The following is a 23,184-nucleotide window of genomic DNA, read 5'->3' as shown; positions in this document are numbered from 1 at the left end:
GGACAGGAGGCCCCCACACAACAACAGGCCACCAGAACCCCACCCCCTGCAGAAGAAGAACCACCCCGCAAGCGGGGCCTGAGATCTCGGAAGAAGACAGAGTAGGATGCCAAGACCCCCGCCAGCAAAGGATACCCCCTGATGTCATCCCACTGTCCCACATTGTCACCCTGTCCAACCTTAAACTGCCCCTGCTCCATCCTTCCACAGGCATATGGACAATGCACCTGTGAGACTGAAAATATGGACTCTGCCATGGACATTCCTCCACCATCACCCATCACCGATTTTCAACCATGTCCCTAAATTGAGCACTTTAATAAAATCACTTATTGCACAAAAATAATCTGGAGTCTGCCTGTATTTTGAACAAATGTATTAGACATAACCGTGCCAAAATGTCCAGTTACATTGTGATGACAACATACCACTGTCACACAGCTGTAGTCCATGGGGAAACAAAGCTGAGGTCACGCAGTGGGGCCCACATCTCTGAAATTGGAAGGGAAAGTCACAACTCAGTGAACATACACTGGGGGGAAACTCAGACAGTAGAGAGGCAGGAGACTGTAAGTAATTGTAAAATGCCAGTGTTGATTCTTACCTGTGTGTTATTGAAAATACTGTTGTATCACTGTGTCCCTGTTGTCTGTGTCGTCCCCGTCATCTTCCTCCTCTTCACTCTCCACAGGCTTCACAGCTGCCACAACACCACCATCTGGACCATCCTCCTGCAGGAAAGGCACCTGGCGTCGCAAGGCCAGGTTGTGAAGCATACAGCAGGCCACGATGATATGGCACACCTTCTTTGGTGAGTACATTGGGGACCCACCTGTCATATGCAGGCACCTAAACCTGGCCTTCAGGAGGCCGAAGGTGTGTTCGATCACCCTCCTAGTCCACCCATGGGCTTCATTGTAGCGTTCCTCTGCCCTGGTCCTGGGATTCCTCACTGGGGTCAGTAGCCATGACAGGTTGGGGTAACCAGAGTCACCAATTAGCCACACACGGTGTCTCTGTAGTTGTTCCATCACATAAGGGATGCTGCTATTTCGCATGATGTACGCGTCATGCACTGACCCAGGGAACTTGGCATTTACATGGGAGATGTACTGGTCAGCCAAACAGACCACCTGGACATTCATCGAATGATAACTTTTTCTGTTCCTGTACACCTGTTCATTTTCTCTGGGGGGTCCCAAAGCCACATGGGTCCCATCAATATGTCCAAGGGCATAGAAATCACCCTTCACTGTAGCCAATTCGCCCACCTCAGGGAAAACAATGTAGCTCCGCATGTATTTCATCAGGGCACTCTGGACAACACCTTGGAAAACATAGGCTGAGACATCCCTGATGACATGGCCACTGTTGATTGAAATGACCCACTTGCCAAAAAATGGAGTACTGACAGAACCTGCACTAGAGGGGGAATCCCTGTGGGTTGGCGGATGGGTGACATCAGGTCTGGCTCCAGCTGGGCACACAGTTCCTGTATAGTGGCTCTGTCAAGCCTGTATGTCAGTATGACATGTCTTTCTTCCATTGTCGACAGGTCCACCAGCGGTCTGTAAACGGGAAGATTCCTCCATCTCCTCGCAAGTCCCAGCAGACGGTGCCTAGGAAGGACAACATGGAGCACAGAGTCAATCAACCCACAGGTACGTTCCCACAGCTTGCACATAACACGATTCTCTATGCATTGAATGGCTTGTATGAGTGGCGATGCAAGGCCTAGGCCTGTGTGACGCAGTAGAATTGAAGCCATGTGGGCCCTTGAAATGGCGGCTGCCTGACCTGTGAAGTGCGACAATGGGATGTGAGGTCAATGCGCTGGCGTGGCACACCGTGGCGGTAGGCGGTCGAAGACCGCGGTGCAAAGCTGCATTGGTTAACATTGAACCCTATGGGTTTCAGTAGCCAATGACGATGTGCGCCGGCGGTCGCGGTACGCACCGCCGCGGTACGCACCGCCGCGGGCGTGACCGCCATTTTCTATCAGCTTAATCACTCGAGACCTGATCATCCACAGGAGAGGACCTATACTGCAAGTGCTGCTGTGACCTCGGTCTGGAAGAGACAATGGCTGCTGCGACTGGGGAAAGGGCCCCTGCCTTCACTTCTGAAGAATTGGAGAAACTCGTGGATGGGGTCCTCCCCCAGTATGCGCTACTCTACGGTCCTCCAGACCAACAGGTAAGTACACTGGGACCATGCTTTACGGCCAATGCCTGGGTTGAGTGGGGTGAATGAACGATGGTGGGGAGGGGAGCGAATGAGGCATGCATCAAACGACAGATGAGAGCATGTGCCACATGGCAAGGTTGGGGATGGGGGGCCACTCACATTGAGCATGCAGAATGTGATGATATTTTAATTTCTCACCCTGTACATGTCACATAGGTCAGCGACCATCAGAAAATCGACATTTGGCCTGCCATCGCCAAGGACGTCCGGACCCTGGGGGTCCACAACAGACGGGGCACCCACTGCCGCAAGAGGTGGGAGGACATCCGCCGCGGGAGCAGGAAGACCGCGGAGGCTCTGCTGGGGATGGCCTCCCAACGTAGGAGGGGTGCCACTCGTCAATTGACCCCCCTGATGTCTCGGATCCTGGCGGTGGCCTACCCAGATTTGGATGGGCGCGTGAGGACATCACAGCAGACACAAGGGGGTGAGTACCAGCACATTCTGCTATCTTATCGCGCAGTGGAGGTGTCTGGGTGGGGGAGGAGGGCTGTGGGTATCCCTAGGCCAGGGCGATTTCTGTAGGCTAGTCCCACCCGAAAGGCATGGCCCTGTGCCCCCGCCCCCCACCTCTGTAGGGTGCCAAGTACAGCTATCCATGCCCCTGTGTCACCTATGTGTGCAGTTGTCGTCCATAGGCTTGTAGGCCAGGTCCCACTGATTGAGTAGTGTACCCCAAGTGCGCGGCGTAGTGCAGGGGGCTTCTGTGTCTGTCCTCTCCGCCAACTGTGTTGCCAATGCATGCTCTCAACATGTCTTTATTCCCCCCCCCCCTTTTTTGCTGCTCTTCCTATTCATGTGTGCATTAGCATCATCAGGCGGAGGAGAAGTGGCATCGGAGCACGAGGGAGCTGCATCTCACATGGCCCCGGAGGGCCATGCAACCGACTCAGAGTTCACCAGTGAGACGGAGGGCGAGGGGAGCTCCACAACGGGGACACGTGGAGACATCAGCGACACAGACACGTCCTCGGAAGGGAGCTCCCTTGTGGTGGCGGCACCCAGCGCACCAGCTCTGCCCTCCCAGCAGCCCCTCAGCGTTCGCCCCGTGCCCGCTCGCACACGAAGGCGGGCATCTCCTTCGCCCCAGGCACCTCAGGCCCTGCCCCAGTCACCCCTGCTGCCCTCAGTGAGGAGGTCATTGACCTCCTGAGGACGCTCATTGTTGGGCAGTCTACCCTTTTGAATGGCATCCAGGGGGTAGAAAGGGAGGTGCACCGGAGCAATGCATACCTGGAGGGCATTCATTCGGGTCAGGCTGCCCATCAGCGATCGTTCAACGCTCTGGCCTCAGCACTGACGGCAGCCGTTGTCCCTGTCTCCTGCCTCCCTCCTCCAACTCCCTCCACCCAGTCCCACTCCCCTGTTCCTCTGCCTATCCCAGACACACCTACAGACCAGCCTGCACACACCTCAACACCCAAGGGCAGCTCATCCAGACATAAGCACCACACATCACACAAGCATTCACACAAGCAACAGCCACATGCAGACATACCAACAGCCACTGCCTCCTCTGTGTCCCCCTCCTCCTCGTCTCCCTCCTCCCTCCCTGTGACGTCTCCACTCACACTTGCATGCACAACATCATCAGCCACTACGTCCATCATCAGCACACCCACCAGAACACTCCGCACAAGTGCAGTCACCACCCCCACTGCCATTTACACGTCCCCTGTGTCCTCTCCCAGTGTGTCTGTCACCCCCTCTTCCAAACCACACAAACGCAGGCAGCCACCCACCCAACAGCCATCCTCCTCAAGACAGCCTCCGTCACAAGCACCTGCACCCAAAGACACCACACTTGACTCTCCTACAACCACATCCTCTTCCTCCACTCCCATACCCACTGCATCTACCCTTCCCACTGCTCCTAAAAAGTTTTTCCTCTCCAAAATTAACCTCTTTCCATCACCTGACCCACCCCCTCCATCTCGTAAGAGTCCAATGAGCACCTCATCCACCACAACCCCTAGACCTACAAGGACCATAGTCCAAGGATATTGGAGTCCACCACCTTCAAGGGCAGCTACATCGGCCAGCAGTAAAGGAACAGCCAGCCCACCCCCTGGGAAAAAATCCAAGAAAGGCAAGGCCCGGCGCGAGAGGACAGAGACGGCAGCCTCCAAAGGCACTACCCTGGCACCGTCAGGAAGTGGGGTGCCACCTGGCACATCTACAAAGGGAGGCAAGGGCCACAGAGACTAACGGAAAGATGGCAAGGGCAGCACAGCCGACAAGTCCGGCAGCAGGCGAGCTGCCCAGGAGGGCCCCACCAGCCCCATTCCGGGTGTGAAGGAGGACACCCACGGGCACGGGACTCCAGCACAGGAGGGCCCCGCAAGCGAGAAGTCGGATGGCGAGTGAACACCATATATTGGCCGGATCTGGTGCCCTGGAGACACATGTCAAGCACCGCTGAACAGGGCCCTTCAAGACAAGCACCGCTGAACAGGGCACCGCTGTCTCAAGAACCGCTGAACAGGGCCCTTCAAGACAAGCACCGCTGAACAGGGCCCTTCAAGACAAGCACCGCTGAACAGGGCCCTTCAAGACAAGCACCGCTGAACAGGGCACTGCCGTCTCAAGCACCGCTCCGCTGGGCCCCGCCGTCTCTGCACCGCTCCGCTGGGCCCTTCATCTCAAGCACCGCTCCGCTGGGCCCTTCATCTCAAGCACCGCTCTGCTGGGCACCGCCGTCTCAAACACCGCTCCGCTGGGCCCTTCATCTCAAGCACCGCTCCGCTGGGCCCTTCATCTCAAGCACCGCTCCGCTGGGCCCCGCCGTCTCTGCACCGCTCCGCTGGGCCCTTCATCTCAAGCACCGCTCCGCTGGGCACCGCCGTCTCAAGCACCGCTCCGCTGGGCCCTTCATCTCAAGCACCGCTCCGCTGGGCCCTTCATCTCAAGCACCGCTCCGCTGGGCCCCACCGTCTCTGCACCGCTCCGCTGGGCCCTTCATCTCAAGCACCGCTCCGCTGGGCCCTTCATCTCAAGCACCGCTCCGCTGGGCCCGCCGTCTCTGCACTGCTCCGCTGGGCCCTTCATCTCAAGCACCGCTCCGCTGGGCACCGCCGTCTCAAGCACTGCTCCGCTGGGCCCGCTCCGCTGGGCCCTTCATCTCAAACACCGCTCCGCTGGGCCCTTCATCTCAAGCACCGCTCCGCTGGGCCCCGCCGCCTCTGCACCGCTCCGCAGGGCCCTTCATCTCAAGCACGGCTCCGCTGGGCACCGCCGTCTCAAGCACCGCTCCGCTGGGCCCTTCATCTCAAGCACTGCTCCGCTGGGCCCTTCATCTCAAGCACCGCTCTGCTGGGCCCCGCCGTCTCTGCACCGCTCCGCTGGGCCCTTCATCTCAAGCACCGCTCCGCTGGGCCCTTCATCTCAAGCACCGCTCCGCTGTGCCCTTCATCTCAAGCACCGCTCCGCTGGGCCCTTCATCTCAAGTACCGCTCCGCTGGGCCCCGCCGTCTCAAGCACCGCTCCGCTAGGCACCGCCGTCTCTGCACCGCTCCGCTGGGCCCTTCATCTCAAGCACCGCTCCGCTAGGCCCCGCCGTCTCAAGCACCGCTCCGCTGGGCACCGCCGTCTCAAGCACCGCTCCGCTGGGCCCTTCATCTCAAGCACCGCTGGCCCATTGGCAGAAGGGGCAGGCCCGGATCTGTGTCGGGCAGGGCTGCACAATGCACTCTGGGCACCATGCCTCCTCCAGTACCAGTGGAGTCTGTAATCCACTTGAGAGACTGTGGCTTTGCACTCCCCAGGATGGCACAGTGGGCAACCCACCCACTGTAGAGACTTGAGAGACTGTGGCTTTGCACTCTCCAGGATGGCACAGTGGGCAAGCCACCCACTGTAGAGACTTGAGAAACTGTGGCTTTGCACTCCCCAGGATGGCACAGTGGGCAACCCACCCACTGTAGAGACTTGAGAGACTGTGGCTTTGCACTCCCCAGGATGGCACAGTGGGCAAGCCACCCACTGTAGAGACTTGAGAGACTGTGGCTTTGCACTCCCCAGGATGGCACAGTGGCCATGGAGGCCCCTCGTGGATCTGGCGTCGTTGACTCATGTGGCTGAGGTGCCTCCCCTTCCCTTCCCCCTGAGGTGCCTGTAGTTTTGCTATCTGATGCCCCTGCAGTTTTCTCTCCAATGGATTCGGGTCTCCTGTGTGGGCTTTGCCCATGTGTTGAGGACCATTGGCCCACGTACAATGACTGAAACCCAATTTGGACAGGACAATTTACATATGTGTATATAGTTATAGATGTTTGAATTTTTTTTTTAATTAGCCTTACAATATATTTGAATTTCATGATCATATTATTTTGTCTTTGCATTCGTCTGGGGGGTTTGGGGGGTGTCACTCTGAGTTGTTGCTCTGCATTGATGTGTAGGTAGTTGTGGGTGAGGGTGGGTGTGTTGCGTATGTGTGTGCCCGTAATATTTTCTCCTCCCCCCTCCCCTGTGTCGTAGGTGCAGTACTCACCGTTGTCTTCTGCGCCGGCGTTCGTGCTCCTGGTAGAGGAGCAGGTAGACAATAGCTGGTAGGATGTGTAGTTCTGGTTCCATGCTGTCCAGACTCCTCGTGGAGTGTGTAGAGGTGAGCGTTTTCCCGTTCGTAGTCTGTTTCAGCCGTGTTTTTATTGGTGGGGCTCCCGCCCCAGAAAAGGTGGCGGATTGGTGAGTTGTGATAGGGTGGGCGGTACATTGTCGCCCGCCTGTCTGTTGATGGTGACCGCCGCGCTGTTTGTTTGTCCCGCCGTGGCGGTCGTAGTGTTAAAGTGCCGGTTTGTGTTGGCGGTTTCCGCCAGGGTCAGAATTCCATTTTTTTGACCGCCTGCCTGTTGGCGGGTTGGCCGCCGCTTTAACACCGACCGCCAGGGTTGGAATGACCACCATAATACTATGAGTATCCATAAATTAAGTGTTGTAGAAGTAACTACTGTTCCTAAACTCACTGTCCTTTGTACATCCGAAATATACATAGGCGTACTTCATACCCATTTTTCATTTTTTACATTTTATCTTATAAATTGCTGAATAGTCGGTACATAACGCAAAAGTCATTGTAAGTGGAGCTCCGTTGTTAGCTCTAATGTATCCCATTTTTGGGAGAACCTGGAAACACTAAAAATCGACCAGAAGGGTCCTTCAGATGTAATAGTATATTGTTTTTGTAAATCTGCTATTGTGGCAGAAGTTACAGATGAAAACATGATCACAAATGACAGTTTTTTCCTACTCTTTTTCTTTATTTTTTACTTCAAGAGTTATTTTCATTGGGAAACCCTTGATGGATTTACACACACAACCCCTTGCAGAATTCAGGATGTTGTCTACTCTTAAGAAATACCTGGGATCCCCCATGAGTTTAACACTTATTTCCACAACAAATTGCAAGTAGGCTGAAACCACAAGAATTAGGAAACCAGCGTACATTTCACAAAAATGCTAAAACAGTGGGAACACTTTTTATATAACTTAGCTTGCTTCTAAAACTTGGAAAGATGGTGATCCTAGCACAGCAAACCTTTCATTGATGTTATTTGGAGAAAAACAATTTGATTCCTTTCACAGCACTTTTTCCCACAAATAAACCCCCCAAAATGTAGCGATATTTTTGTGATTTTTCTCCCTCCACAGCAAGTTACAAATATTGGGTGCTGTTGGACTTTTTGCCTTATGCAGGGTCATCCCCAGTCTTTTTGCTTCCTTCCTCCTGGTTTTTCTGACCTCTCGCTGTTGGCTCTAGGACTCTGAGCACTTTATCACTGCTGACCAGTGCTAAAGTGCAGGTGCTCTCCCATCTAAAGTTGGTATGATTGGTTATACCTAATTGGCATATTTAATTTACCTATAAGTCCCTTGTACAGTGGTATCTCTATACCCAGGGCCTGTAAATTAAATACTACTAGTGGGCCTGCAGCGCTGCTTGCGCCACCCACTGAAGTAGACTTTCAAACTTGTCTCAGGCCTGCTAGCGCAGAGCCTGTGTGCGCAATGTTCTGCCAGAGGGACCTGGCATCTAAACTTACTTGCCAGGCCCAGAACTCCCCTTTTACTACATGTAAGTCACCCCTAAGGTATGCCCTAGCTAGCCCTATGGGCAGGGTGCCATGTATGTGTAAAGGCAGGACATGTGCCATATTGCATGGCCTGTCCTGGTAGTGACAAACAGCCTAACTTGGTGTCTCACTGCTGTGAGTGCTGCCTTCTCATAGGATTGCATTAGAAATGCCCTGCCTTATGTGTAAGGGGTATTGTCTGATTTATGAGGGGTAGCGTAGGCGTGTTTGGTATGGTTGTGATGGTGATGATAAATACTGCTTACTGGTGTGGGTGTATTTTTTATTACTATCACAGAAATGCCACTTCTAGAAAGTGCACATTTATCTGTACTTATGACTGGTGTTTTGCAGCTTGACTCTAATCCACGTCTGGGCAGGGTGACAGTTGGGGCTGTGTGCATACTTTTCAGACAGCCTGTACACAGGAAGGGTGGAAGTGTCACAGAGGTGCATCTGCATACTGAATAGTCTTCCTGGGCTGAGAGAAGGGAGAGGCGGGGCACACCTACATTTGTAAAGGCTGTGCCCTGGCCTCACACAATAGAGTTGTTAACCCCCCACTGATGTTTTGAGCCTGTGCTGAAAGGAGAGAGGGGGCACTCCCAGAACCAGTTGTAACTGGCTGGAACCTCCTCTCCCTATCATTGTAAAACACTGTAAAAACTGACTATAAGTACAGGGGAATTTTCCCCACAATTTGAAGACTCTTTGTACTTACCTGGAACTGGACGCAGGCTGCTGGAAGGACTCCACAGGAACCACCATGGACTGCTGCTGCTGTGCTGACCTGTGACATGCCTGGTCACTGTAAAGGACTACCATTTGCTGGCATCTTCCTTGCGCTGGCCTGATGTTGGACCCTGTCCCCCTGTGGGCCTTTTCCTTGAGCTCTGCTCCCCACGGGCAGGGTGCTGTGGCCCCTGACCCCTGCATTTTTACCCTGAAGCACGTGGGGTGCTTCATCTGGTTGGAGAACTAAGCGCTTTGGAAAGTGCTCCTTAGGGGATTCCCACAGCGCCTGAAAGCACTTCCCCTTGCTGGCGAATCGCATCTGGAGAAGTGTTTATTCTTGCTGCCAAAAGGAAGTCAACGGCGCAACCCGGGCTTGGGCCAGCGTGTCGTCAGAGCAGGAGGGAAAGGAGGACGCCTCTCCCTCGCCTGCTCAAGCCCCGGAGGGCTCTCCTTGAGCATGCGGACGGGGCGGCAGCCTCATCGGAGGCTCACCCGTGCCGCGGGCTCTCTGGTGGACCCCTCTCATGGGCCAAGGGCAGTTGCGTAGGGGTCTCCCTCTGTGGAAGGGCTGACGGAGGCCCAGGGAGACCCCAGGAGTTCGCGGGTCCCCAGAGGGGCCCGTTCGCAAATCGGAGGGGGAGCGTGATGCCCCCCTCCTTAATCCCAGGATTTCCCTGACCTGGGCCCCCCTCGAGAGGGCCGGTGGAGGCCTAGGGGGGCCCCCAGTGTTTACGGTCCCCAGAGGGGCCTGTTCATGAACAAGAGGAGGTGCATGTCGCCCTCCTCTGACCCCAGGAGATCATGGAGGCCCCCGTTTTGCGCAGAGGAGCGCCGGGGGCCCCATTGTTTGTTCTAGGCTCTGGAAGGGCCTCTGCATCAAACCGGGTACTTTTAAAAGGACCAATATAATTATAATCGAAGTTCTTTCTAAAGACTTTGCTGATGTGTATATATTGCCTACCTGTTTTATGATGTTTTTATACATGTGTGCAAATGTTCCTTTTATGGGCATGACTTGCTAATATGTTTCCCTAACTTGCCATAGGATTTCTAATGTTCCTACTATGGGCGTTTTATGATATTCTTATGACAAGTGTTCTAATGTGATAACGTGTTTCCTGACTACTGCTTATGTTGCAGAATACTGAGTAACCTGTGTGTTATGTGTGACTACTGCTAGTTTGCAGATTAACTAATGTGTAACGTTCTGACAACTGCTAAGGTAGCAGGATAGTACTGTTATGTGATGTTTGGTGTAATAATTACGTTGTGTACAATACAGTATATTTCCATATAATCTGGTGTTATGTTTCCTTTGTGGTGGGGATATTGCGTCACATGTGTGTGTGTGTTGTGCAAACGCTTTACACATTGCCTCCGGGTTAAGCCTGACTGCTCATGCCAAGCTACCAAGGGGGTGAGCAGGGGTTATCTTGGACGTGTAACTCCCTTGCCCTGACTAGAGTGGGTAAGTTCTGCCTGGCTGAGGTGCATACTCTAGCCAACCAGAAACCCTATTTCTAACAGGTACCGTTACAATACCCAGTATGTTGGGAAAAATGGACACAAATGTGGCATACCTTTTGTGGGAAAAATGTACAAAGGTTTATACGTGCGCTACTGATAACATCCATAAATGGGCTTAGCACCAGTAAGGGAAGCTGTAGCTGTCAAGAGGTTAACTCCTTAGTAATCATTTGCAGTTTCTAACAGTCTTCATTTATGACAAAAGTGTGGCACACCTGAAGCCATCTTGATGGAATCAAAGCTCTAAACCCTACAGCATGTCCTTGTGAAATGTACAAACTGAGGGGGTCCCCCCCCCCCCCCACTAACTAAGGTTAGTGCACTGGAAAGCTAAAATGGGAACACATTTTCTAAATACCTTCCTCATCCTTTTCAGTAAAACATTCTGGCATGCAGAGTGGAATATGTACACCTGCAGCAGCCTGGCAGTTAAGTTCCTAGTGATCAACTGCAGCTTTATAACACCAATCTAATGAGCATCAAAATGTAAGAAACTGGATTATTGTTTTGCGTGTGTGACTGCCCACTTCAATGAACAATTACAACTCTTGTCAGGGTGAACCCTTAAAGTCACAAAATAACCTTACCTCAACCCTCTGTTACCAATGGCCCAGAGCAGACAAGCTTAACTTAGGACAATGTATAAAATACTTATTCAAAACCCAAACTGTAATAAAGTCAAGACAACAATGTCTAAAAATGACAAACCATATTCAAATTTTACGAAGCACTAATGGTAGTCAGTGGTCATGATAATGCTAGACAGGTACCTAGGTGCAATTTCATGCCAACTGCAATGGAGCATGGGTCGGATACACCAACCAAATTCAATCCAGTGGGAAGTTTAAGTTTGGGACTTAGTGCCTGATTTAGATATTGGCAGAGGGGTTACTCCATCACAACATTATTTCCTATGTGTTGGAAAATGGGTTATTGGTAAGGGCAGGTAGGTACCTACACTTAGCAATAGGCCACTAACCTCCACTAAGGTCCAGTTAGGTCTCAGTAAATTAAACCCAGCTCAACCCTTGGTAGCTTGGCAACGAGCGTCAAGGCTTAACTTAGGAGACAGAGTGTAAAGCATTCAAATATCACAAAACAGTAATTAAATAAAACACAGGAAACAGTTTAAAAATCCAAAACCAATTTATAAAAATAGATTATATTTTTATCTTTAAAATGACACCAAAACGAATAAAATCAGATAAGGGGAACCGGAGATATGAATTTTTAAAGAATTATTATTTTCTTAGCGCCTAGAAACAAAAAGCGCCAATCGGGTCATCTGGTTGCACCTCGACCGGGGCAAAGTCAAAGTTGAAGGCCGACCGCGATGGAGCCCTGCTCGGCTACAGGCTGCGGGAGGCCTCGGTTGAAAGTTTACCTTCACACTTAGGGGGTGATTCCAACCCTGGCGGTCAGTGTTAAAGCGGCGGCCAACCCGCCAAAAGGCTGGCGGTCAAAATAATGGAATTCTGACCCTGGCGGGAACCGGCAACACAGACCGCCACTTTAACACTCCGACCGCCACGGCGGGACAAACAAACAGAGCGGCGGTCACCGCCAACAGGCAGGCGGCAGACAATGTAACGCCCACCCTATCACAACTCACCAATCCGCCACCTTTTCCGGGGCGGGAGCACCGCCGATAAAAACACGGCGGAAACAGACTACGAACGGGAAAACGTTCACCTCTACGCATTCCACGAGGACGGAGAACAGCATGGAGCCCGAATTAAACATCATACCAGCCATTGTCTACCTGCTCATCTACCACGAGTACGAACTCCGGCGCAGAAGACAACGGTGAGTACCGCACCTACGACACAGGGGAGGGGGGAGGAGAAAAGGATACGGGCACACACATACACCCCCCCCCCAACCATCAACACACCAATGCAGAGCAACAACTGAGTGACACCCCCCAAACCCCCCTGAAAAATGCAAAGACATAATAAAAATATTACGTTAAATTTATGTAAAAAGTAGGTCCATTCAAGTCATGGAAAATTTACAAAATAAAATATCAAACCATAAATAATGAACAGTGCAAAAGCTATGTACAAAGTCAATAAGTCCAGCTCAGTTTTTAGAATATCCACAGTCCGTGGGCCAATGTCCACCAAACACATGGGCAAAGCCCACACAGGAGACCTGAGTCCGTTGGAGAGAACACTGCTGGGGCATCAGATGACAAAACGACAGGCACCTCAGGGGGAAGGGAAGGGGGGGCACCTCAGCCACATGAGTCCACGACGCCAGAACCACGAAGGGGCCACCATGCCCACTGTCCCATCCTGGGGAGTGCAAAGCCACAGTCTGTCAAGTCTCTACAGTGGGTGGGTTGCAAGCTGCCATATCCTGGGGAGTGCAAAGCCACAGTCTCTCAAGTCTCTACAGTGGGTGGGTTGCCCACTGTTCCATCCTGGGGAGTGCAAAGCCACAGTCTCTCAAGTCTCTACAGTGGATGGGTTTCCCACTGTCCCATCCTGGGGAGTGCAAAGCCACAGTCTCTCAAGTCTCTACAGTGGGTGGGTTGCCCACTGTCCCATCCTGGGGAGTGCAAAGCCACAGTCTCTCAAGTGGACAACAGTCGGTGGGTTGCCTACTGTTCCATCCTGGGGAGTGCAAAGCCACAGTCTCTCAAGTCTCTACAGTGGGTGGGTTGCAAGCTGCCATATCCTGGGGAGTGCAAAGCCACAGTCTCTCAAGTCTCTACAGTGGGTGGGTTGCCCACTGTTCCATCCTGGGGAGTGCAAAGCCACAGTCTCTCAAGTCTCTACAGTGGGTGGGTTGCCCACTGTCCCATCCTGGGGAGTGCAAAGCCACAGTCTCTCAAGTGGACAACAGTCGGTGGGTTGCCCACTGTTCCATCCTGGGTAGTGCAAAGCCACAGTCTCTCAAGTGGACAACAGTCTCCACTGGTTCTGGAGGAGGCAGGGTGCCCAGAGTGCAGCGTGAACACTAGCTCGAGACAGAACCGGCACTGTCAATGGGCCAGCAGTGTTTGACAGGAAGGGCCCAGCGGAGCGGTGCTTGAGACGGCGGGGCCCAGCGGAGCGGTGCTTGAGATGAAGGGCCCAGCGGAGCGGTGCTTGAGACGGCGGGGCCCAGCGGAGCGGTGCTTGAGATGAAGGGCCCAGCGGAGCGGTGCTTGAGATGAAGGGCCCAGCGGAGTGGTGCTTGACAGGAAGGGCCCAGCGGCGCGGTGCTTGAGACGGCGGGGCCCAGCGGAGCGGTGCTTGAGATGAAGGGCCCAGCGGAGCGGTGCTTGAGACGGCGGGCCCTGTTCAGCAGTGCCTTCCAGCACGGCGGGGCCCTCTTCAGCGGTGCCTTTCTTCACGGCGGGGCCCTGTTCAGCGGTGCTTTTCTTCAGGGCGGGGCCCTGTTCAGCGGTGCCTTCCAGCACAGCGGGGCCCTGTTCAGCGGTGCCTTCCACCACGGCGGGGCCCTGTTCAGCGGTGCCTTTCTTCACGGCGGGGTCCTGTTCAGCGGTGCCTTTCTTCACGGCGGGGCCCTGTTCAGCGGTGCCTTCCAGCACGGCGGGGCCCTGTTCAGCGGTGCCTTTCTTCACGGCGGGGCCCTGTTCAGCGGTGCCTTCCAGCACGGCGGGGCCCTCTTCAGCGGTGCCTTTCTTCACGGCGGAGCCCTGTTCAGCGGTGCCTTTCTTCACGGCGGGGCCCTGTTCAGCGGTGCCTTCCATCACGGCGGCGCCCTGTTCAGCAGTGCCTTCCAGCACGGCGGGGCCCTGTTCAGCGGTGCCTTTCTTCACGGCGGGGCCCTGTTCAGCGGTGCCTTCCAGCACGGCGGGGCCCTCTTCAGCGGTGCCTTCCAGCACGGCGGGGCCCTCTTCAGCGGTGCTTGTCCAGTCATTCAAGGGAGCCAGACCTGGCCAGGACTCCCTGCTCAGTCGCCCTCCGACCGTGCAGTTGCTGGACCCTTCTGTGACGGAGTCCTGGGCCCGTGGGTGTCCTCCGTCATACCCGGGATGGGGCTTGTGGGGCCCTCCTGGTCCGCGCCCCTGCTGGCTGACTTCTCCGCCCTGCTGCCCTTGCCCTCCTTCGATGAGGCTCTCTGGCCCTTGCCTCCCCTGGATGTTGTGGCAGGTGACGGCCCAGGACTTTGCTCCTTGGGGGCAGCCGTGTCAGTCTTCTCACGGCGGCCCTTGATTTTACGGGTCCTCTTTCCAGGGGGGGGGCTGGCTGTCCCCTTGCTGCTGGCCGATGTATCAGTGCTGGGAAAGGGGGCACTCAAAAACCTGTGCACAATGCTGACACTTGAAGCAGGGCTGGTGGTGGCTGAGGTGCTCAAGGGACTCTTACCAGATGGAGGGGTTGGGTCAGGTGGGGCAAAGAGGTTAAGTTTGGAGAGGTAAAGTTTTTTAGGACCAATGTAAAGGGGAGGTGCAGTGGGAATAGGAGTGGAGGAAGAGGATGTGGTTGTAGGAGAGTCAGGTGTGCTGTCTTTGGGTGCAGGTGTTTGTGACGTAGGCTGTCGTGAGGTGGTTGGCTGTTGGGTGGGTGGCTGCCTGCGTTTGTGTGTCTTGGAAGAGGGGGTGACAGACACAGTGGGAGAGGACACAGGGGACGTGTACATGGCAGTGGGGGTGGTGACTGCATGTGTGCGGACTGTACTGGAGGGTGTGCTGGTGATGGAAGCACTGGCTGATGGTGGTGTGCATGCAGGTGTGAGTGGAGACGTCACAGGGAGGGAGGAGGGAGACAAGGAGGAGGGGGACACAGAGGTGGTAGTGACTGTTGGCATGTCTGCATCTGGGTGTTGCTTGGGTGAATGCTTGTGGGATCTGTGGTGCTTATGTCTGGATGAGCTGCCCTTGGGTGTTGAGGTGTGTGCAGGCTGGTCTGATGGTGTGGATGGGATAGGCTGAGGAACAGGAGACAGAGACAGGGTGGAGGCAGTCAGAAGAGGGAGGCTGGAAACAGGGACAATTGGCTGCCGTCAGTGCTGAGGCCAGAGTATTGAACGATCGTTGATGGGCAGCCTGACCCGAATGAATGCCCTCCAGGTATGCATTACTCCGATGCACCTCCCTCTCTACACCCTGGATGGCATTCAAAAGGGTAGACTGCCCAACAATGATGGTCTGTAGGAGGTCAATGACCTCCTCACTGAGGGCAGCAGGGGTAACTGGGGCAGGGCCTGAGGTGCCTGGGGCAAAGGAGATGCCCGCCTTCTTGGGCGAGCGGGCACGGAGCGAAGGCTGAGGGGCTGCTGGGAGGGCGGAGCTGGTGCGCTGGGTGGCGGCTGTACCTGTAGAGGCGGGGGGCCCGGATGTTGCCGCCACCGCTAGGGAGCTCCCATCAGAGGACGTGTCGGTGTCGCTGGTGTCACCACGGGTCCCCGTTGTGGTGCTCCCCTCGCCCTCCGTATCACTGGTGACCTCGGTGTCTGTACCATGGCCCCCGGGGCCTTGTGAGTCGCAGCTCCCTCGTGCTCCGATGCCAATTCTCCTCCGCCTGATGATGCTAATGCACACATGCACAAGAAGATAAAGAAAAAGGGTGGGGGGAGAAATAAAAACAGGTTGAGTGCATGCATTGTCAACACCGCTGGCGGAGAGGACAGACAGAGGAGCCTCATGCACTAAGCCGCGCAATCGGGGTACACTACTCAGTACTTGTGACTAGGCCAACAGGTCTATGTACAACAAATGCGCAAATGGGTGATGCTGGACCATCGATTGCTGTACTTGTCACCCTACAGAGGTGAGGGGCGGGGGCACAGGGCCATGCCTAAAGGAGGGGACTACACTACAGAAAGCGCCCTGGCCTAATGTCACCCACAGCCCTCCTCCCCCACCCAGATGCCTCCACTGCGTGTAAAGATAGCAGAATGTGCTGGTACTCACCCCCTTGTGTCTGCTGTGATGTCCTCACGCGCCCATCCAAATCAGGGTAGGCCACCGCCAGGATCCGGGACATCAGGGGGGTCAAGGTACGACTGGCACCCCTCCTACGTTGGGAGGCCATCCCCAGCAGAGACTCGGCGGTCTTCCTGGTCCCGCGGCGGATGTCCTCCCACCTCTTGCGGCAGTGGGTGCTCCGTCTCTGGTGGACCCCCAGGGCCCGGACTTCCTTGGCGATGGCACGCCAAATGTCGACTTTCTGATGGGCGCTGACCTATTTGACATGTACAGGGTGGGAAAGGAAATATCATCATTTTTCTGTATGTTAGATGTGATTTCCCCCCCCCTCCCCGACCTTGCCATGTGGCACCTGCTCTCATCTGTCGTGCCTTGCACTCCTCATTCTCTCCCCACCCCACCATCTTACATCCACCATACACAACCCAAGCATAGCCCATTCAACGTGCACCCAGTGTACTTACCTGTTGGTCTGGAGGACCGTAGAGTAGCGCATACTGGGGGAGGACCCCATCAACAAGTTTCTCCAACTCTTCAGAAGTGAAGGCAGGGGCCCTTTCCCCAGTCGCAGCAGCCATTGTCTCTTCCAGACCGAGGTCACAGCAGCACTTGCAGTATAGGTCCTCTCCTGTGGATGATCAGGTCTTGAGTGATTAATCAGATAGAAAATGGCGGTCACGCCCGCGGCGGTGCGTACCGCCGCGGTGCGTACCGCGACCGCCTGCGCACATCGTCATTGGCTACTGAAACCCATAGGGTTCAATGTTAACCAATGCGGCTTCGCACAGCGGTCTTCGACCGCCTACCGCCACGGTGTGCCACGCAGCGCATTGACCTCACATCCCACTGTCACACTTCTCAGGTCAGGCAGCCGTCATTTCAATGAACCACATGGCTTAATTTTTACTGCGTCACACAGGCCTAGGCCTTGCATTGCCACTCATACAAGCCATTCAATGCATAGCAAATTGTGTACTCTGCAAGCTGTGTGAAAGTACCTGTGGGTTGCTTGACTCTGTACTCCATGTTGTCCTTCCTAGGCACCGTCCGCTGGGACTTGCGAGGAGAAGGAGGAATCCTCCCGTGTACCGGCCGCTCGTGGACCTGTCGACAATGGAAGAACGACATGTCATACTTCGATACCGACTTCACCGAGCCACTATACATGAACTGTGTGCCCAGCTGGAGCCAGCCCTGATGTCCCCCATCCGCCAACCCACAGGAATTCCCCCTCTGGTGCAGGTTCTGTCAGTCCTCCATTTTTTGGCAAGTGGGTCTTTTCAGACAACAGTGGCCATGTCATCAGGGATGTCTCAGCCTATGTTTTCTAAGATTTTGTCCAGAGTGTTGTCTGCCCTGATGAAATACATGCGGAGCTACATTGTTTTCCCAGAGGAGGGTGATTTGGCCACTGTGAAGGGTGATTTCTATGCCCTTGGACATATCCCCAACATCATTGGTGCCATTGATGGGACCCATGTGGCTTTAGTACCCCCAAAAGACAATGAGCAGGTGTACAGAAACAGAAAAAATTACCATTCGATGAATGTCCAGGTGGTCTGTTTGGCTGACCAGTACATCTCCCATGTAAATGCCAAGTTCCCTGGGTCAGTGCATGACGCGTATGTTATGCGAAGTAACAGCATCCCTTATGTGATGGAACAGCTACAGAGACAACGTGTGTGGCTAATAGGTGACTCTGGTTACCCCAACCTGCCTTGGCTATTGACCCCAGTGAGGAATCCCCGGACCAGGGCAGAGGAACGGTACAATGAGGCCCATGGGCGAACTAGGAGGATCATAGAAAGGACCTTCGGGCTCCTGAAGGCCAGGTTTAGGTGCCTGCATATGACAGGTGGATCCCTAATGTACTCACCAAAGAAGGTGTGCCATATCATCGTGGCCTGCTGTATGCTTCACAATCTTGCAAGGCGACGCCAGGTGCCTTTCCTGCAGGAGGATGGTCCAGATGGTGGTGTTGTAGCAGCTGTGGAGCCTGTGGGAGTGAAGAGGAGGAAGACGACGGGGACGACACGGACAACAGGGACACAGTTATACAACAGTATTTTCAGTAGCACACAGGTAAGAATCACCCACGACATTTTACATTTACTTCTGGCCTCCTGCATTTCTACTTTCTGTGTTCCCCACCATTTCCTTTTCACTGACTTATGACTTTCCCTTCCCTTTTCAGAGCTGTTTGACCAACTGCATGACTTCAGCTTTGTTTGCCCATGGACTAAAGCTCATTGACATTGGTATGTTGTCATCACAATGTAACTGTACATTATTGAACCGTTATGTGTAATACATTTGTTAAGAATACAAGCAGACTCCAGATTGTTGAAGTGCAATTAGTGATTTATTTTTCTTGCTACATATAGGTCCATGATAGTAAAACGGTGATGGGTGGGGGTGGAGTAATGTCCATGGCAGAGTCCAGTTCTCAGTTTCACAGGTGCATTGTCCATATGCCTGTGGAAGGATGGAGCAGGGGCTGTTTAAGGTTGGACAGGGTGACAATGTGGGACAGTGGGATGACATCAGGGGGTATCTTATGCTGGCGGGGGTCTTGGCATCCTACTCTGTCTTCTTTTGTGATCTCAGGTTTCTCTTGCGGGGTGGTTGTTCTTCAGCAGGAGGTGGGGTTCTGGTGGCCTGTCGTTGGGTGGGGGCCTCTTGTCCACTAGCGCCGGCGGAGGTGGTAGGCTGTTCCTGGTCCAGGCTAGTGACAGGGGCCCTTTGTGGTGCCATATGGTCCCGCAATGTGGTGACTATCTGGTTGAGGGCCAGGACTATGTTCCCCATAGCGGAACCGATGATCCTGAGTTTGTTGCTGAACCCCATGTACCGTTCCTCCTGCTGTGCCTGGATCTCCTGGAACCTGGCCAGTACCGTCGCCATTGTCTCCTGGGAGTGGTGGTATGCTCCCATGATGGTGGTGAGGGCCTCTTGGAGAGTGGGTTTCCTGGGCCTGTCCTCCCCCCCCTGTCGCACTGCAGCCCTCCCAGTTCCCCTGTTTCCCCGGGCCTCTGTCCCCTGGACGGTGTGCCCACTACCACTGCCCCCAGGTCCCTGTTGTTGTTGGGGTGGTGAGTCAGCCTGGGTGCCCTGTAGTGGCGGACACACCGCTGATTGACGCGTCCTGGAGACAGAGGCATGGGCCCGCTGGGTGGGAGCTGTGCTGATATTCCCAGAGGGGGTTAGGTCTGCTGTGGCCTGTGTCTGTGTGTGGGGAACCGACTGTCCAGAGGTCCCCGATGGTCCGGGCTGGTCATCAGGTTCTAGGTTGACAGAGCTGCTGTCCTCACTGGGGGCCTGTTCTGGGGGTGGGATGGACAAATCTGGACCCTCCGTGGCGGTGTGTTGGCGTTCGGGCCCTGCAGGGGTAAAAGAGTATGGTTATTGCTATTGTGTGTGCAATGGCGTGCTATTTGTGGGTGCCCTTGTCCCCCAGTGCTAGCATTCCCTTGTGGGAGGAGTTGTGAGGGTGGTTTGGGGGGGGGATGGGTATGTGCAGTGGTCATGCATAGGTGATGGGTGTCCATGGTTTGTGTTGGCATTCAGGGTTTGGTGTTGGGTTGGGTGGGTTGTGCTGGTGAGACATTGGCAGGGAGGATGTGTGCTGGGGGGTTGGGGTGAGGGTGGGGGTGTGGGTTGACATGCTGGTGGTTGGAGGGAGGCTGGTGAAGTAGTTGAGATTGGACTTACCAGAGTCCATTCCTCCGGGTACTCCAGCGAGGCCGTCAGGATGCAGGATGTTCAAGACCTCTTGCTCCCATGCTGTGAATTCGGGTGGGGTGGGTGGGGGTCCGCCGCCAGTCTTCTGCACAGCGATGTTGTGTCTTGACACCATCGAGCGCACCTTCCCCCGTAGGTCGTTCCAGCGCTTTCGGATGTCTTCCCGATTTCTGGGATGCTGTCCCACAGCGTTGACCCTGTCGACGATCCTTTGCCATAGCTCCGCCTTCCTGGCTATTGTGGTGTGCTGCACCTGTGTGCCGAAGAGCTGGGGCTCTACCCTAATTATTTCCTCCACCATGACCCTGAGTTCTTGGTCCGAGAACCTGGGGTGTCTTTGGGGTGCCATGGGGTGGTGTGGATGAGGTGTGGGGTGGTGTTAGTGGTGATGTGAGTGGTGGTGTGTGGTGATGTGTGCGTAGATGTGGTGTGGGTGATGATGTTGGGTTCCTGTGTGTGTTGTGGTTTGTGTTCCCTGTGCTCTCTCTCTGTGTATTGCGCCTTCTCTCAGAATTTCTGGTTGTAGGGGTTTGTGGGTGATGTGGGTGTGTGTTTTATATTGTATTGGGTGTGTGGGAGTGTTGTTTGTATGTGTCTCAGGTGTGTGTATTTCAAATTGTCCAATGTGGCTGTGTTTTGTATGTGTGTATGTATTTTGAGCGCGGCGGTGTGTACCGCCAATGGGATACCGCGGTTGTAAGACCGCCGCGTGGATTCGTGGGTCGTAATGGCATGGGCGTGTTTGTGTTGGCGTGACAGTGGAGGTTTGGTCATCTCCAGTTTATCGCTGCCCGCTGATGAGGCGGCCTTCCGTGGATTTTTGGCGGTTTGCCAGTTGCGGGTCAGAATGACCGTGGCGGTTTACCGCGGCCGCGGCGGTGTTATGGCGGTCTTCTGACCGGCGGTAAGCGCCTTTTACCGCTGAGGTCAGAATGACCCCCTTAGTCTTTTTTTCGAAGATTTTCTTCAGCGGGACGAACCTGCTAGTCCAATCCGACCTCCTGGAGCCCTTCTCCGGATACGCGATGCTGGAATCCTCGGTGGAGATTTTTACCTTCGGACTTAGTCATTTTTTCGAGGTGAAAATCCTTCGACCGGGGTAAACCTGGATCTTGATCCGACGTCCATGGAGCCCTTCTCGGATACGCTGGCTGGGAGGTCCCGGTCAACTTTTTACTTTCAGACTTAGGGGGTTATTCCAACTTTGGAGGAGGTGTTTTCCGTCCCAAAAGTGACAGAAAAGTGACGGATTTACCACCAGCCGTATTACGAGTCCATTATATCCTATGGAACTCGTAATACGGCTGGTGGTATATCCATCACTTTACCGTCACTTTTGGGACGGATTAACACCTCCTCCAAAGTTGGAATAACCCCCTTAGTCTCTTTTTCTGAGGTTTTTCTTTACCGGGACGAACCAGCAAATCAGGCCGGGTCGCGGTTGAGGCAAGCCGGCTAGAGTTGCCGCGGCGGGTCGGTCCCTCTATGGAGCTTTTTTGCAAAAGTTGTCCAAACTTCTCCAAACTTCTGGGGCTTCTTCCAAATGTCCTTTTAAGGGACACAGCTCACCCCAAGGGTCCAGAAGTTCTGAGATGGTCCTTGGGGGTTGCGGACTACAACTCCCAGAATGCACCTGGCGCAAACTCCTTTTTGGCCACTGGACAGTGATCAGCTGGTCGCTTTCTTCAGGAGTTGGTGCAGGGGACTCTGGATAGCAATTTTTCACCTGTAGCAAACAGGGAGTCCCTCCTTGAACCAGTTGAAGCCAGGCAAAGTCCTTCTTGTGGTGAAGCCCAAGTGTGCAGCTGGTGCAGTCCTTCTGAGTGCAGGTTCAAGGTGCAGGCCAGGGGTCCAGCAGGGCAGTCCTTCTTCTTCTGTTGTTCTTCCTTGTTGGGTGTGGTAGGGAACTGAGGTGTGGGTGCAGGTCTGCCAGTTTTATCCTTGCTCCTGGGTGAAAAGCAGGGGGGTCCTGGTTCTCCAATCAGGTGCAGGGTCCTTCCCCCTGTGATGACCACTTCCTGGGAAGTGTGGCAAAAATCAATCCCAGGAGGCAACATTCTCTAAAAATCCATCATGGCTGAATCTGATTTTTGGAGGTTACATCTGGCTGAGCCCACCCACTGGTGTGGTTAAAAATCATAAACACACCCCTCTCCTGCCCTCTCCTAATCTAATCAAGGGGTCACCTAGTTGTCTGGGGTTGCAGGATGTGGGGGTGTTGCTGGTTGCTCCAAATGTCCTTCTCTGCCTTTGAAGACCAGTTTGGCAGCCCTCCCCCTTCCTGCCTCACCATCTGCTGAGGGGAGATTCCCTCCCACAGGCACATTCCTTGGTGTGAAGCCAGGCCACTTCACACCTCATCAAGGCAGCTTGGTCAAGCTGCTCAAGGCTGGCCAATCAGAGCACAGCAGCAAAAACAATGCAGGGCTGAAATTGGCAACTTTTCAGGTAAAGTTTAAAACTCTTTACCTGAACAAGTTATATTAAATCCCACAACTGGAAGTTGTGGGATTTATTACAACAATTAATTTGATACTAAACTCTTGGTATGCATCATTTAAGGAGACTTTAAAAATTAAAATAAAGTCTCCCCATTCTAGCCTATGAAGGCCATTTACTACAATGAGGGAAAAACGAATTTGGCTGTTTTTACCTCACCAGGGCTTATAAACCTATTTTTATAAAGTCCCTGCTTATAGTTACATGGCACCCAGCCCTATGGGCACATAGGGCACATCTTAGGGGTGTCTTATATGTAAAAATAAGGCAGTTTGAGACTTTGGAACTACTTTTAATTCCAAAGTCGAATTTGCATATAACTTTAATTTAAAAGCAGCCAGCAAGGCAGGCCTGCCTTTAAATTGACACTGGGCACCTCAGCAGTGCACCTATAGGTGCACTACCTATGCTGTGGTCCCGAAACCTACATACCCTACCATATACTAGGAACTTATAGGTAGGTTAACTTAGCCAATTATAATT

This window comes from Pleurodeles waltl, chromosome 6, assembly GCF_031143425.1.
Source record: "Pleurodeles waltl isolate 20211129_DDA chromosome 6, aPleWal1.hap1.20221129, whole genome shotgun sequence".
NCBI classification, from domain to species: Eukaryota; Metazoa; Chordata; class Amphibia; order Caudata; family Salamandridae; genus Pleurodeles; species Pleurodeles waltl.
The sequence above is the reverse complement of the archived record's forward strand: the minus strand, read 5'-3'. Positions refer to the sequence as shown.